Genomic DNA, 15,631 nt, shown 5'->3' on the forward strand with positions numbered 1-15,631 from the left:
AAAGCCAAACTCAACCCAACGAAACAGAACCTTTCTCCACACTATACATAACCTGCTGAATTCACCACCATATATTGTGCCTATGGCTACTAACTGGCACAGCTTTAAAAAGGGTTGGACAAATCATAGAGGAAAGGTCAATCAAAAACTAGTAACTTATAACAAAAAGTTACCTTCAAGATGAGGGCAGCATGTTTTCAAATAACAGTAGCAGTGGAGCAACAGAATATGTCTCCATCACCAGCTTTTGAGGAAATGTAGGACAAAACATTTCACTGAGTTAGGTCCAAGCTTGCACCTGTTTGGAACAGAAATTTTAAAATCTTTCTGTGACATTCCAGGCATGCTTTCATATGAGGCTAGTGTTGATATAAATGACTAATAAGGAAAGAGCCAAAGTTTCTCTGCTCCTAATTGCCTTCTTTAATAACTTTTCTCTTCTAAAAGGGAAATTCCTTACTAATGTATGCATAAAATAACATTTGATCCATAGGATCTTCTAGGCAAAAGTTCTATGCAAACTCTATTGAATGAAAAACACCCTCTTAATTATTGCTGATGGTAGACATCCTTTGAATTTTCTGTTTTAGGTACTTTAAAAAATCTTGAGTTTGCATTAGTTTCAGCTGAATATATCGAAGGTGGGGTGATACTGAAAGCACATACAGTATGGCTTATTATCAACTATTCACCCATTATATTTTTATCACAAGTTATAGGCAATGATGTTTTCTTAATAAACATATAAGATTGAAAAAAGAGACAGGGCTTATCCTCAAGTCTGTTACCTAAAAAAAAAAAAAAAAAAAAGAACTGAAGAGAAGGAGTGGAAGAAGTTTGGTTCTTCAGACTACTTATACTCAGACTGAACAAAATCTTTGCTGATGTTTTTTATTAGCAGTAGTTAGTTCGGCTCTTCAGAGTGCTTCTGTTCCAGAGGATATCCATAGTGATGTAGGAGGACAACTGCATATTAAGAGCTCTTGGCATATTGACTGATATATTGCCTTTCAAATTCTACTCACTAAGAGCCCTGCTAAAGCTGAGAAAGTGTCAGCTGAAGTGGTTGCTATACAGTCTAAATGCTGTGGGACTCTGCCAAAGAATTTCCCTGCATGCATGTGAGGGATGAATTCCACTTCACAGTCTATAAAGTCCTTTGTGATGCTGTTGGGTGACAACTGCAAGAATGCAAGGGGCTCACATTATTATTTACTCTATATCATTGGGAGCCCAGCTTGAAAATTTGGTATAGAGGAGGAAGAAGAAATCTCCTTGCTATTTACTTTTAACTGTGATATCTTGGCCAGCCATGATGGATTTTACAAAGAAATCCCTGGGTTTCCAGGCAACTGATATATCTAATGGAGAAACACAAGGCTAAATTCTCATGGCAGTCTTTTGTTTAGATGTCAAACGTTCAGTTTATTATTTCTTTCCAACTTATTGATGGTCCAGTGCTGATGAGCATAGTAAAGTACCTAGACCGCCCCCCACATAAATCTGCATTTTTTTACTTGTTTAGCTTATGTGTGGAAATGCAGAGTTAGTTCTCTTACCTTCTCTGCTTTCTTCCCTTGTAGAAATGCTCTATTACAGTGGTTCTCAACCTTTTTAATGCCGTGACCCCAACCAGTCATAAGTCGAGGACTAAACTGGTTGTAAATCAAGGACTAAACCAGTCGTAAGTTGAGGACTACCCAACAGGTCGTAAGTTGAGGACTTTCCCTGCCCGGGAGCATCGTGCATGCATGGTGTTGCCCCCTGCGCCGGCCGAGGCATAGCTGGCAAGCAGCAGAGATGGAGCAGGCCGACCACTGGCTGGGCCACCAGCTGGCCCAGCCCAAAGGAGGTAAGGCACCCACCGGAAAAGGGGAAAAAAGTGGCGGACAGCTTGCTTGGCGACCCCCGTGAAATGGTCGATTGACCCCAAATGGGGTCACGACCCATAGGTGGAGAACCGCTGCTCTATTAGAACTAACATCTGAGTAGGAACTACTGGGGTACTCCTATTTTCCACTGAGATGCTACAGAATTAATCCCCGTTATAACCCACTGACGAACCTCTTTTGCATATATATTTAAATGTTTTAACATCTGTCATGTTTGTGGTGTAACACTAACAAATAGGCCAAATAACTAAACATATTTTCTAATCTTTTAAAAATCTACAGGACAGAAAATAATGCAATGCAGAAAATGTGTATATAAACATGATACTATTGTTTCCAGCTGCTTTTATTTATATTTAAGTTTTGTTTGTATTTATGGATGCTTGAATCCTGACATTGATACAAACATGTTTGTTGCCAACTTTATTTTGGCATCTGTAACTTTCAGCAACTACATCTATGAAGCATAAGGCAATTTTTGTGATTGTTATGATTGCTCCTCAAGTCCTTGTACATAAAGGTATAAATGAGTAACAATTTGTACAGTTCCACCAGTCTCTCCCCTATCAGTAGGAAAATAAAGTTTGTTTTGCATTCTGACCCATTTTCCTTCATGCAGAAGAGAACTCGCACTGTATGTGGCTTATGAGACTCCAGGTGAGCTACACAAATCAGCCTGGATTTGCAAAGCTAGAGAATGGAAGAAGAAAGCAATAACAGAGAGACTCCCCAGCTGATATCTGATCTCACATGCTCCAGAGTAAACTTAGCTTGGCTTTCTGGAAAAGACTTCATGGTGTGAGGCACAGAGCAATTTACTGTTTCAAATGCCAACAAATACTTAGGGATTATCAGCACTCATTAAGAGGTTCAAAGGAGTTTCAAGCTGATTGGCCAAGAAGCTCCCCCTCCCGCAAGTTAAATCATTATTTCCTGGCAAATCTAAGTAGGAGGCTTATCTACCTTTTCATCTCTACCATTTGACTAGGGACTCTTGGGAGCAGAAGTAATGTCTTCTAATGGCTCTCTGTTTTCCTAGCTTGAAAATGATTCCACAAAGGACACAGAATTTCACAAACTCACTGGAAATGTAATAGGATTTGTCTTAGGGTTACAAGTTTTTGGCTACAAAAATCTGGATGACTAATAGAGGGTAGCAGTGGAGTACAGAAACTCAATCTGCTGCCATCCAGTGTAGCCCAGATATGGTACTCCTGCTTTGTCTCCCGTTGCTGAGATCCTATATCAGCCATAACAGCCACATGGATCAGAAAAGTGCTGTGGATGGAATTTACTTGGACTTCAGTAAGGCATTTGATAAAGTAGATCACAACCTACTACTTGATAAGCTACTGTAGAAAAATGTGGGTTAGACAGCATCACCACCAAATAGATCCGTAGCTGGCTGACCGGTCGTACTCAGCGTGTGGTCCTCAATGGAACCACATCTACATGGAGGGAAGTGTATAGTGGGGTGCCCCAGGGCTTTGTTCTGGGCCCAGTGCTCTTCAACATCTTCATCAACGATTTGGACAAGGGGATAGATGGGGAAATCATCAAATTTGCAGATGACACCAAGCTGGCGGGAATAGCCAACATTCCAGAAGACAGGCTTAGGATATAGGAGGATCTGGACAGACTTGAACACTGGGCACTATTTAACAAAATGAAATTCAATGGTGAAAAAAGTAAGGTTCTACATTTAGGCAAGAAAAACCAAATGCACAGGTATAGTATAGGGGGTACCTTACTCAATAGTAGTAACTGTGAGAGGGACCTCGGACTCATAGTGGACAATCACTTAAAATGTGAGCCAGCAGTGCGCTGCAACTGCCAAGAAGGCCAACACAGTGCTGGGCTGCATTAACAGACGGATAGAATCAAGATCTCTTGAAGTATTAATACCACTTTACAATGCCTTGGTAAGGCCACACTTGGAATACTGCATCCAGTTTTGGTCACCACGATGTAAAAAAGATGTTGAGACTCTAGAAAAGAGTACAGAGAAAAGCAACAAAGATGATTAGAGGACTGGAGGCTAAAGCATATAAGGAAAGGCTGCTGGAATTGGTATGTCTAGTTTAATGAAGAGAAGGATGAGGGGGGACATGATAGCAGTGTTCCAATATCTCAGGGGCTGCCACAAAGAACAGGGAGTCAAGCTATTTTCTTTGTTGCTTCTTGTCCCTGAAGGCAGGACAAGAAGCAACAGATGGAAACTAATAAAGGAGAGAAGCAACCTAGAACTAAGGAGAAACTTCCTGACGGTTAGAACAATTAACCAGTGGAACAACCTGCCTCCAGAAGTGGTGAATGCTCCAACAGTGGAAGTTTTTAAGAAGAGACTGGACAGCCATTTGTCTGAAATGGTATAGGGTTTCCCACCTGAGCAGGGGGTTGGACTAGATGACCTCCAAGGTCCCTTCCAACATTATTATTATTATTATTATTATTACTATTATATCATATCATATCATATTATATTATATTTAGTACACAGATACTGTGCCAATGAGGTTCATATATCGCACTAAGCCATGAGTTGTTTTAACTGTTCATTGAAGAAAGTATAGCAGCTTAGTTCCCACATCATATTAAATCATACATCATGGCTTATAAGGCACACTAAGCCATAATATGTTGTTTACTTTTGACTTTATTGTGATTTATTCACCAGACATGATTCAATTATGATTGATTGCAATGTGAAAGTTCAGGAACTGTATTAGGAAAACACTGAGTATTGTTGGAGGTTTTTGATTGATGAATAATTATATTTAACCCAAAACACAATTGGCTAATTCCTTGATAAGCTTGGGCAGAGCCAGGGGAATATACTGGATATAATGGGAAATTGCCTAATCCAGTCAGACAGCAGAGCCCACTTATATGGTTCCATTATTTTTCATTTGCAAATAAGATTTCCCCAGCTTCGTCCTCCAGCAATTTGCATTTATGGTATGAAAATGCACCATATATTGGGATTCTAGAACTGGGCTGCAAAAATATGAGTGACCACTAGATGCCACAAAGAATTGTTTTACAGTACAAAAATACACATCATGCATGAAATATTTTCAGAGGCATATTTAAACTCAGAACAATTGCAACATGGACTCCATTTATGTATTCTGGAGTGTCAGCAGCAACAATATAAACAAAAATGAAAACAAAAACCCAAGATGGAGATCATATAACAATGCAATAAAAGCTCCACCATTTTTTTATGTGTGCCACACATATGACACACACAGAAATCAGACAAAGTTTCAATTGCTCCTTCATGGACAACATCTGGACTTTTTTGACCACACCCTACAGACACTCCTATATATTCTTTATTCTTCTTGTGCCATATCCATTATCGGACATTGGCAATCATGTTGGTGATTCTGTTTTTATCAGCAGCCGCATGAAAAAGTGCTGCTGAGTTTTGTCCAAACCAGTCTCTTAGATTTTGAAACCACGATATTCTTCTTCTGCCTGGACCTCATTTGCCTTCAATCTTTACCTGGAGGATTAAATGGAGTATGCCGTATTTTTCTGGGTATCGCATCACATGTCCGAAATATTCTAATTTTCGTTTTTTAATTGTTTTGATTATTTCCCTTGGCTTTCCCAGGTGGCTTATCACCTCATTTCTGATCTTGTCAACCCAGTTTATACGTAACAGCCACATTTCAAATGCTTCTAGTTTCTTCAGATGGCCTTCTGTCAGAGACCAACTCTCTACTCCATAGAGCAGCATAGAAAAAATATAGCATCTGACAAGCCTGATTTTCAGTCTTAGGCTTATGTCGTGACTGCAGAATACCTTTTTCATTTTGAAGAATGCTGTTTGGGCTTTTTCTATCCTTGTCTTTATACACATCTATTATATTATATAATATTTAATATGGATGTGTACTTTTGTTTATCTTGCCAAAACGTAGTTTCACTGTGGTTACCCTGACATCATGTGGTAAAAAATATAATGCATCAAATAAATTCACTAAGATTGTGTTTTTACATTAGAGCCCAGTTTCATCAGTATTTTGTTTTTGAGAAAGTTATATTCAAATAAAACTCTAGTTTGATGTTAGATACTCATTTACTAAGCAATATGGCATTGAAAAATATTATATTGATGTAAGAAAAAATATCAAAATCTGTATTAGAATAATTTCTTTATTAGATAAACTCCTAGGTCACAGAATTGTGAGCAAGTGTTTCATTCTTCAGAACAATTTAGAGGGAAGATGTAAAGAATATAAATACATATACCTAAAATCAGATTGTGTAGAAAGAAATGGTTATTTAAGCAATTAACTGCATTTATTGCTATTTTGGCTTGGATTTGGGATTATAGATACTTGAATAAGATTATTTAGATAATAATAATTATGCAGACTATGTCAATTATGCAGACTACATCAAAAGTTTGATTTCATTTTAGATGTGCTCAAAACTTTGTCTGGCTCATTTCATAACTACTTTTCTTTGGAGCTTAATTGGCATTTTGAATTAATTTAACTCTGAAAATCTAATTCTTTTTCTCTAAGCCTGGAACCACTCTATATTTCTCTGTACTGTTGTGTGTTTTCAATGAAGTATATACTAAGCAGGTATTTTGGGTTCTGGATTCTGTTCTGAGGGATTATAATCTGCCAACATGCCTTAGATAATTTAAATTGTTGTAAACCAGTTTCTGGACTTAAACTGATCTTGTGCTACCCTCTTTTTTCCTGTCTCCTTAGTTAGGGAAGAGAAGTGGAAGATGATTGCAGTACCAGTGAAAGCAACTCATTTACCCTGGGTTCTCTTGGTTGAGCAGGGCAGTTCTAGTTTTGGGGTGAATTGGCCATCACTCCCATAAAACATCATATAAAATAGATCATAGTGTAACATAAATAACACTTAACACTTTGGGATAAATTGTGTAGTCTCTAATGTTTCAAAATTTCTTTCTTTGCATATGAGCTTTTCATAATTTGATCCTATGCAAGACATTTGTCCTTTGCCATAGAGAGATATTTGGTGTAATGAAGACAAAGCACAACATTGTAGAACAGGGATGTCAAACTGCCGGCCCGTGGGCCAGATGCATCATGCTGAAACCACACCCACCCCATTGCCGGCAATGGAAAATGTCGCGATATGTCGCAACACATCACGTGACGTTGCGAGTTTGACACCTCTGTTGTAGAACATACCTTGCAAGAAGTAAATTCATTTACGTTCAGTAGGTTCTACATCCAGGTGCAGGATTATGACCTTCACGATCTGTTTTCCTTTTTACCTTCTGGGAGGAGGCTTCGTGGTGGTATCCGTAACAGAACATCCAGATTCAGCTATAGTTTAATTCCATACAGCATTAACCTTGTGAACTCTCAAGCTTCCTCCTTCTGTTATATATTCAAGATGGACAGTATTTAATATTTATTTGTTATGTATATGAAGGGGTGTGGGTCTATACATATGTTGTACATAGTATGTTTAGGTGTGTGTCATGTATATGTTTCACTTTGAGAGCGGTCCACTAAATTTCAATTTTGATGTGTGACGTTGTACCCACAGTAAAAAAAAATGACAATAAAGGTTATCTTATCTTATCTTACATCCCATAATGTAAGGGTGGTTGTTTTAGGGCTATGCATGAAATCAAAATATGAATTAAACACATTGTGACTTGGAAGTTCACTTGAACTATTGCAGGAAGGCCACAGTTCAACTGAGCTACACCCTGGAATAGTTTGTTTTCAGATTTGATTATATACCATCACATTTTGACTCCTAGTGACTACATAGATTTTCTCTAACTCGTTCTTTCAAGTCTCCCAGCAGTACATTCATTGTCACAACCTGTGCAGAGAAGGGTGCTCCACCCCGTCTTCTCAGCCTTTTGATAAGATGTGCACCAGCTGATCCACTTGCTGTTTTTCAGCATCTTCCTTTATGGACTATACCTTGATTGCTGTTGTGTATTGTTGCCATTCTTGAATTCAAGCACAGCATATCCAACCAGCCAGGTTGGATATCCTGGCTGGTTGCATATAACCAGGCAATCTCAGAGATTGCCACAAAGAAGAGGGACTCAAGCTATTCCCAAAGCACTGAAAGGCAGGTGGGAAACCCTATACCATTTCAGACAAATGGCTGTCCAATCTCTTCTTAAAAACTTCCAGTGTTGGAGCATTCACCGCTATTGGAGGCAGGTTGTTCCACTGGTTAATTGTTCTAACTGTCAGGAAGTTTCTCCTTAGTTCTAGGTTGCTTCTTTCCTTGATTAGTTTCCATCCGTTGCTTCTTGTCCTGCCTTCAGGCACCTTGGAAAATAGCGTGATTCCCTCTTCCCTGTGGCAGCCCCTGAGATATTGGAACACTGCTATCATGTCCCCCCTTGTCCTTCTCTTCATTAAACTAGACATACCCAATTCTAGCAGCCTTTCCTTATATGTTTTAGCCTCCAGTCCCCTAATCATCTTTGTTGCTCTTCTCTGTACTCTTTCTAGAGTCTCAACATCTTTTTTACATCGTGGTGACCAAAACTGGATGCAGTATTCCAAGTGTGGCCTTACCAAGGCATTGTAAAGTAGTATTAATACTTCATGTGATCTTGATTCTATCCGTCTGTTAATGCAGCCCAGCACTGTGTTGGCCTTCTTGGCAGCTGCAGCCCACTGCTGGCTCATATTTAAGTGATTGTCCAGTAGACTCCGAGGTCCCTCTCACCCCCTATACTATACCTGCGTGTTTGGTTTTTCTTGCCTAAATGTAGAACCTTACTTTTTTCACCATTGAATTTCATTTTGTTAGATAGCACCCAGTGTTCAAGTCTGTCCAGATTCTCCTGTCTTCTGGAGTGTTGGCTATTCCTGGCAGCTTGGTGTCGTCTGCAAATTTGATGATTTCCCCATCTATCCCCTTGTCCAAATCGTTGCTGAAGATGTTGAAGAGCACTGGGCCCAGAACAAAGCCCTGGGGCACCCCACTACACACGTCCCTCCATGTAGATGTGGTTCCATTGAGGACCACATGCTGAGTACAGCCAGTCAACCAGCTACGGATCCATCTGGTAGTGATGCTGTCTCACCCGCATTTTTCTATCTTATCAAGTAGTAGGTTGTGATCTACTTTATCAAATGCCTTACTGAAGTCCAAGTAAATTATATCCACAGCATTCCTCTAATTTTGTCACTTGGTCAAAGAATGCAATAAGATTTGTCTGGCATGATCTATTTTTGACAAACCCATGTTGGCTTTTAGTAATGCTCCAACACTAGAAGTTTTTAAGAGGAGACTGGACAACCATTTGTCTGAAATGATATAGGGCTTCCTGCTGAGCTGGAGGTTGGACTAGAAGACCTCTAAGGTCCATTCCAACTGTTATTCCATTATCTAGCCTGCATGAGCCTGTTGCATATGCTGCACATATATCCAAGATTGGTGACAATACATGATTTGTGGTTAAGTGGGGAAATGAAGCTTCTAGGAAAATCCGGGCATGAGAAGATGGGCCAATTGTGCTTGATATTATGCTGTATTCAAATTATGATTAATGTTTGATAACCCTCCTTCCACTCCCTATTTTTCCAATGTCATCTTTTCTTCACCTACCTTAGATACCATCACACATCCAGCTGTATTTTCCCCTTATCCTCCTAATGCTTTCATTTTCCTATCACTCCTTAGCCGTTGCTATAAAGGTAGTCCTCTAGCTAGAGAGACATGAAGACGGGCTCCGTCACGAGTCCGAAAGCTCAGAAGACTAGACCTCTGGTCCCGGTGACCGACCCAGACTGAATCCTGCAACATTTTCCTGGGACATGTATATTCGCCTTCATTCATGAGGCAGTCCTCAACTTACAACAGTTTGTTTAGTGACCATTTGAAATTACAACAGCACTGAAGAAAGTGACTTATGACCTTTTTCACACTTATGACCGCTGCACATCCCCATGGTCACATGATCAAAATTCAAATGCTTGGCAACTGACTCATATTTGTGATGGTTGCAATATCCTGTGATCACCTTTTCCGATCTTCTGACAAGCAAAGTCAATGGGGAAGCCAGATTCACTTAACAACCGTGTTACTAACTTGACAACTGCAGTGATTCACTTAACAACTATGGCAAGAAAGGTCATAAAATGGGGCAAAACTCATTTAACAAATGTCTCACTTAGCAACAGAAATTTTGGGCTCAATTTTGGTCATAAGCTGAGGACTACCTGTATTCTGTAACTGATGCTCCTTTTTCTTTTCCCACCCCAAAATATTTTGGCCTAAAATATACAATGTGGGTCTATGACCAGATAAAATACATAAGCTTTGTTTGGACATCTATTCCATGCACTAAATTGCTCATGTATAGAATGTAGTATTGTACAACCATACAGCAGAAAGCACCTTTTGTTAAAGGGGGATTACAGTAGAACATAGAATAGGGGTGTCAAACTGGCGGCCTGCGGGCTGGATGTGTCACATACAGGCCACGCCCACCCCAGCTCCACAAAGGCAAAAAAAGTCGCAATATGTCACATGATGTGATCGAGTTTGACACCTGTGACATAGAACATAGAATAATAGAGTTGGAAGGGACTTCAAAGGTCTTCTAATCCAACCCCCTGCTTGAGCAGGAGACTCCATATTATTTCAGACAAATGGTTGTCCAGTCTTTTTGAGAGCCTTCAGTGATGGAGCACCCACAACTTCTGAAGGCAAACTATTCCATTGGTTGATTGCTCTCACTGTTATGAAATTTCTCCTTAGTTCTAGGTTGCTTCTCTCCTTGATTAGTTTCCAAGCCTTTTGGTGCTTTGGAAAATAGTTTCACCCTCTCTTCTTTGTAGGAACCCCTCAAATACTGGAGGAGTGTTATGTTTCCCCAATCCTTCTTTTCAATAGACTAGACCAGGGGTAGGCAACCATGGTTCTTTTATGACTCGTGGACTTCAACTCCCAGAATTCCTGAGCCGGCCACACTGAGGAGAAAGGGAAAGGTTTCCAAGTTGAGCCATGCTGGCTCAGGAATTCTGGGAGTTGAAGTCCACAAATCATAAAAGAGCCAAGGTTGCCTACCCCTGGACTAGACATATTCAATTCCTGTAACCGTTCTTTGTATGTTTCAGCCTCCAGCCCCCTAATCTTTTTGTTGCTCTTCTCTGCACTCTTTGCAGAGACTCTACATCTTTTTTGTATTTGGTGACCAAAACTGGATGCAATATTCCAAGTGTGGTCTTACTAAGGCTTTGTAAAGCGGTACTAGAATTTCACGTGATCTTGATTCTATCCCACTATTAATGCAGCCTAGGATTGCATTGGCTTTTTTGGCTGCTGCTGCACACTGTTGGTTATTATTTAAGTGACTGTCCACTAGGACTCCAAGATCTCTCACAGTTACTAGCATTAAGTCAAATTTCACCTGGTCTATACCTATACAGTTGCCTAAGTGTAAAATGTTACTTTTATCTGCAATGGATTTCATTTTGTCAGATTGGGCCCAGTATTCAATTTGTTAAGATCTTTTTAGATCTTGAACTTGTCTTCTGGAATGTTGGCTATTCCTGCCAGCTTAGTGTCATTTACAAATTTGATGAGTCCTCCTTTAATTCCCCCATCTGGATCATTTATGAAGTTACTAAAGAGTACTGGGTCTAAAATGGAACCTTGGGGTACCACTCTGATTACTTCCCTCCATGTGGATGTAGTTCAGTTGAGGATTACACATTTGTCAGCCAGCTACATAGTACTCTCAGCTACATATCCTTAGGAATCCACACTGATTTTTTTTTCTAACAGAAGGCTGTCTATATTCTATGCCAACTAACAAATGCAATAGTTGAAACCTTTTTCTAAAATTCATTTAGTATCTGTCTTCCTATAACTAAAAGGAACTATTTTAAGGTGACCCAACTTTTTTACAATGAAAAGGAGGACACAAATAAATTGAAGAAAAATATATCGTAAATAAAAGAAACATTTTATTCATTGCAACAATAATACAGAATACACTATAATATGATAACTGCATAATAAAAAAAACCGGCCCATGGTGTACCCAGCCCTGGCGCCCTCCTCTTGTGACAACAAAGTGGCTGAGGACGCAGCGGGGGCAGCTGCTGGGCCGGGAGCAGCAGGGACCCCCGATGATGCTGCAGTGGCCACCGCCGGAGCTGCTGCCTCCCGTCCTGCTCCCCCTCCCCGGCCGTTCGACTGAGGACGCGGTGGGGGCAGCAGCCGGGCCGGGGCCGGCGGCGAACCCCGATGATGCTGCAGTGGCTGCCATCGTGCAGCCACTGCTGCCACCAGAGCCGCTGCCTCCTGTCCTGTTCCCTGTCCCCGCCTGTTCAGCTGAGGATGCGGCAGGGCAGCGGCCGGGCCGGGGGCAGCAGCGGCGGGGACCCCCAACAATGCTGCAGTGGTCGCCACCGTGCTGCAGCCACCGGAGCCGCTGCCTCCCGTCCTACTCCCCCTCCTCACCCATTCAGTGCCGTCTGCCTTTCGTTCTCTCTCTCCTCACTTGGAGACAGAGGGAGAGAGACAGAAAGGGAGAGAGAGGAAAGAGAGAAAGGAAAGAGAAAAAGGAAAGAGAAAGAGAGAGGAAAGAAAGAGGAAAGAGAAAGAGAGAGGAAAGAGAGAGGAAAGAGAGAGATAAGAGAGAAAAAGAAAGAGGAAAGAAAGAGAGAGGAAAGAGAAAAGAGAAAGATAGAGAGAGAAAGAGGAAAGAGAGAAAGAGGAAAGAAAAAAGAGAGGAAAAAGAGAGGGAGAGGAAAGAGAGGGGGGAAAGAGGGAGGGAGAGAGAGGAAAGAGACACACACAGAGAGACCTTTTTGACATCTAAAATGAAGATAACACTGCATATATCCTTTTTTACCTTTATTTTATATAGATATACACACAAATACATATACATACATACATACATACATACATACATACATACATACATAATATATATATTAAAGGTAAAAAAGGATATATGCAGTGTTATCTTCATTTTAGATATCAAAAGGGTTTTGCGGCTCCCAGTGTTGTTTTCAGTGGGAAACATGTCCAAGTGGCTCTTTGAGTGTTTTGGGTTGCCTACCCCTGAACTAGGAGATGGTGTAATTGGGTAGCAGGGAGAGGTGCAAAGTTCCTGCCAATTTGCCTTCGCTGCAGACAACTTACATGTGCAAAGTTTGCCGGCTGGGTGTTTTGGCATGCTCAGCAGCAATTCCTATTGGCTTTCGAAAGCCAATAGGGGGAGTAGCACAGCTCATGCAAAAGTTGAAAAAAAACCATCAAAAAAAGGTGCCGGTAACACCGTTCTGAGTGTTCTATGAGAAAAAAAAAAAAAAAGCCCTGCAGATTAGTCTTCAAATATCGAAAAGGAGGACATGTAGGAGGACACTTTTCGAGGGAGGACAGAACTCACAAAAGGAGGACTGTCCTCCCTAAAGGAGGACAGTTGGTCACCTTAACTATTTTGTATCTAGCAGTCTGGGACAATGGAAAACAAGCTTTATCCTTCTGTGAATATAAGGTCCTTATATTCTACGAAAGAATAAGTTACCTTCAGGTATTTTCAGAATAGTAACATATCTCCAGGTAAGTCATCTTACCATCTCCCAAATCATTTAAACCCCCTTTACAGGAATTCTTCCTAAGGTGTAAAGCCTTTAACTGGATATACCTGAGATGGTTCTGATAAACTGTTTTGCCCCAGCAATAAATATCCTTGTCCACCTGTTCAGGCCAAACAACCTACAGAATGATTGAATTCTAAACAAACTAAAAACTGTCTTGAAAGTTAATCTGTGCATGCCTGTGATAAAAGAGCAATGCAACAGCAGGTTTGACTGGTAAGAAACAAAGAAATAACTTCATGATCCTTGACCTCTGTTGGAGTAAACAGAGGCATAGGGGCTGTGGAAAGAGTACAGCAATGTACTGTATTACAAAATGTACCATTACTTCCTTTTATTTGGAAACGACCTCTTTTGATGCAATATAATACTGGATCTGTCTTTTTTTGTAAACACTATTTTATTGACTCAGATGCAGTTTGAAATCAACTTTTCAAGAACTTTTTCCTCCTTCTTAACCCACTTTATTGGAATTGTATTTCCTAAATGAAGACTTTTGCATTGTCTATTCAATTTCAATAAGATATTATCTAGGGCTAGGCCAATGATTCTCAACTTTTTCTTCACCACTGATCCCCTTTAAATACTTTTCTGGCCACAGGCTATGGCCATAGACCCCCCCCCCCAAGATTTAACTCAAGATTTAAATCATAAATTTCTTCAAGCTTTCACAAACCACAGGTTGAGAACCACAGCTCTATCCTATTAAGACCAATCTGAGTTTTTGATTTATTTGGCTGTTTCACTCAGATTATATAATTGGCCAATTTTATAAGCATTTTTCCACTTCTTCACCAAAGCCCTTTAATAAAAATGTTTCAAGTCGGACTATTTTGAAATCTGGGACAAATTTTATTGCTGGTATCAGTCAAGGAGAACTACTCAGGCTTTAAATTAGTGTTAAGATTGTGGTATATAAAACTGTATACTCTAGTATATAGAGAAACAAATTTGACACTGTATTATATAGGAAAATATGTATATATAGAGATTAGGAATTATATGTATGACAAGGAACAAATTGTTCGGATTATATACACTGGAACGACATGTTATGTCCTTTTCTTTGTTTTAACTGTTTTATTAATAAAAAACTTTAAAAATAAATAAATAAAAATGTTTCAAGTATATGACTTAGGACTGAATGTTGTGGCACACCATTTAATACTTCATTCCAAAAATCCAAATGAGTATTCTTTCAATTTGATTGTCTGATGCGCACACAATAGCCCATATATTTTGCTAATCAGGTTGATTAGCTTGCTAATCAGAATGTCACGGCTACAGTATTTCCACAATCCATTAAGGAAGCTACTTAGTCAAATAATGAGAACAGGTTAATAATGTGAGCATACATCTTCTTGACAAATTTAGACATTGCTTATTCCTAGTTTATTAAATAAATTTCAATTGGATAAGCTTGCATAACATACTAAGCCATGAGCCATGCTCTGTGAAACACAATAGCTAGGTTCAGTTAGTATTGAAACTAAGCCTATGATTTAACACATATTCCACAACCAGACCAATATACTATATACTGCTGTATATAGTGTGTGCATGGGGAGGGGTGAATATCAATATGTCTCAGGCAGCAACATATCATGGGACTGCTCTCATCTTGGTGGTTTAGTGTGCATTTATTTTTTAATTTGTGCCTTCAAGTGAATCTTGAATTCTGGCACCTATAGGGATTAAGTCCATGCAATTTTCTTGACAATCTTTTTTGGAAGTGCTTTGTCACTGGCATCTTCCTAGGAGTGGAGTGTGGGCCTTCAAGTTAGTTTTTGATTCCTGGCAACTGCTGCAGTCTCCTTGACAAGGTTTTTCGGAAGTGGTTTGCCATTCTCTCCTTAGGGTTAAAGAAGAGGGACTGGCCTAAAATCACTGAGTTGACTTTGTGCTTAAAACAAAACTAGAATTCACAGCCTCTGTCTGTATATGTATGTGTACACATACACTCTTGCTATAGATACTTTTAATTGGATTTCATGTGTGTGATTCCCCCATAAGTTGTTTGATTTTGCCTTGTATAGGTGGTGTTACTATTTAAGAAAAGCTTGGATTTAGATATATAATGGATCTTAGCATGGGTATTGTACTTAAGAAGCCGGATGTAATTCAAGCTTT

The sequence above is a fragment of the Crotalus tigris genome, unplaced genomic scaffold (genome assembly GCF_016545835.1).
Source record: "Crotalus tigris isolate CLP2741 ecotype Arizona unplaced genomic scaffold, ASM1654583v1 scf7180000022411.5474196:2289641, whole genome shotgun sequence".
Lineage (NCBI taxonomy): Eukaryota > Metazoa > Chordata > Lepidosauria > Squamata > Viperidae > Crotalus > Crotalus tigris.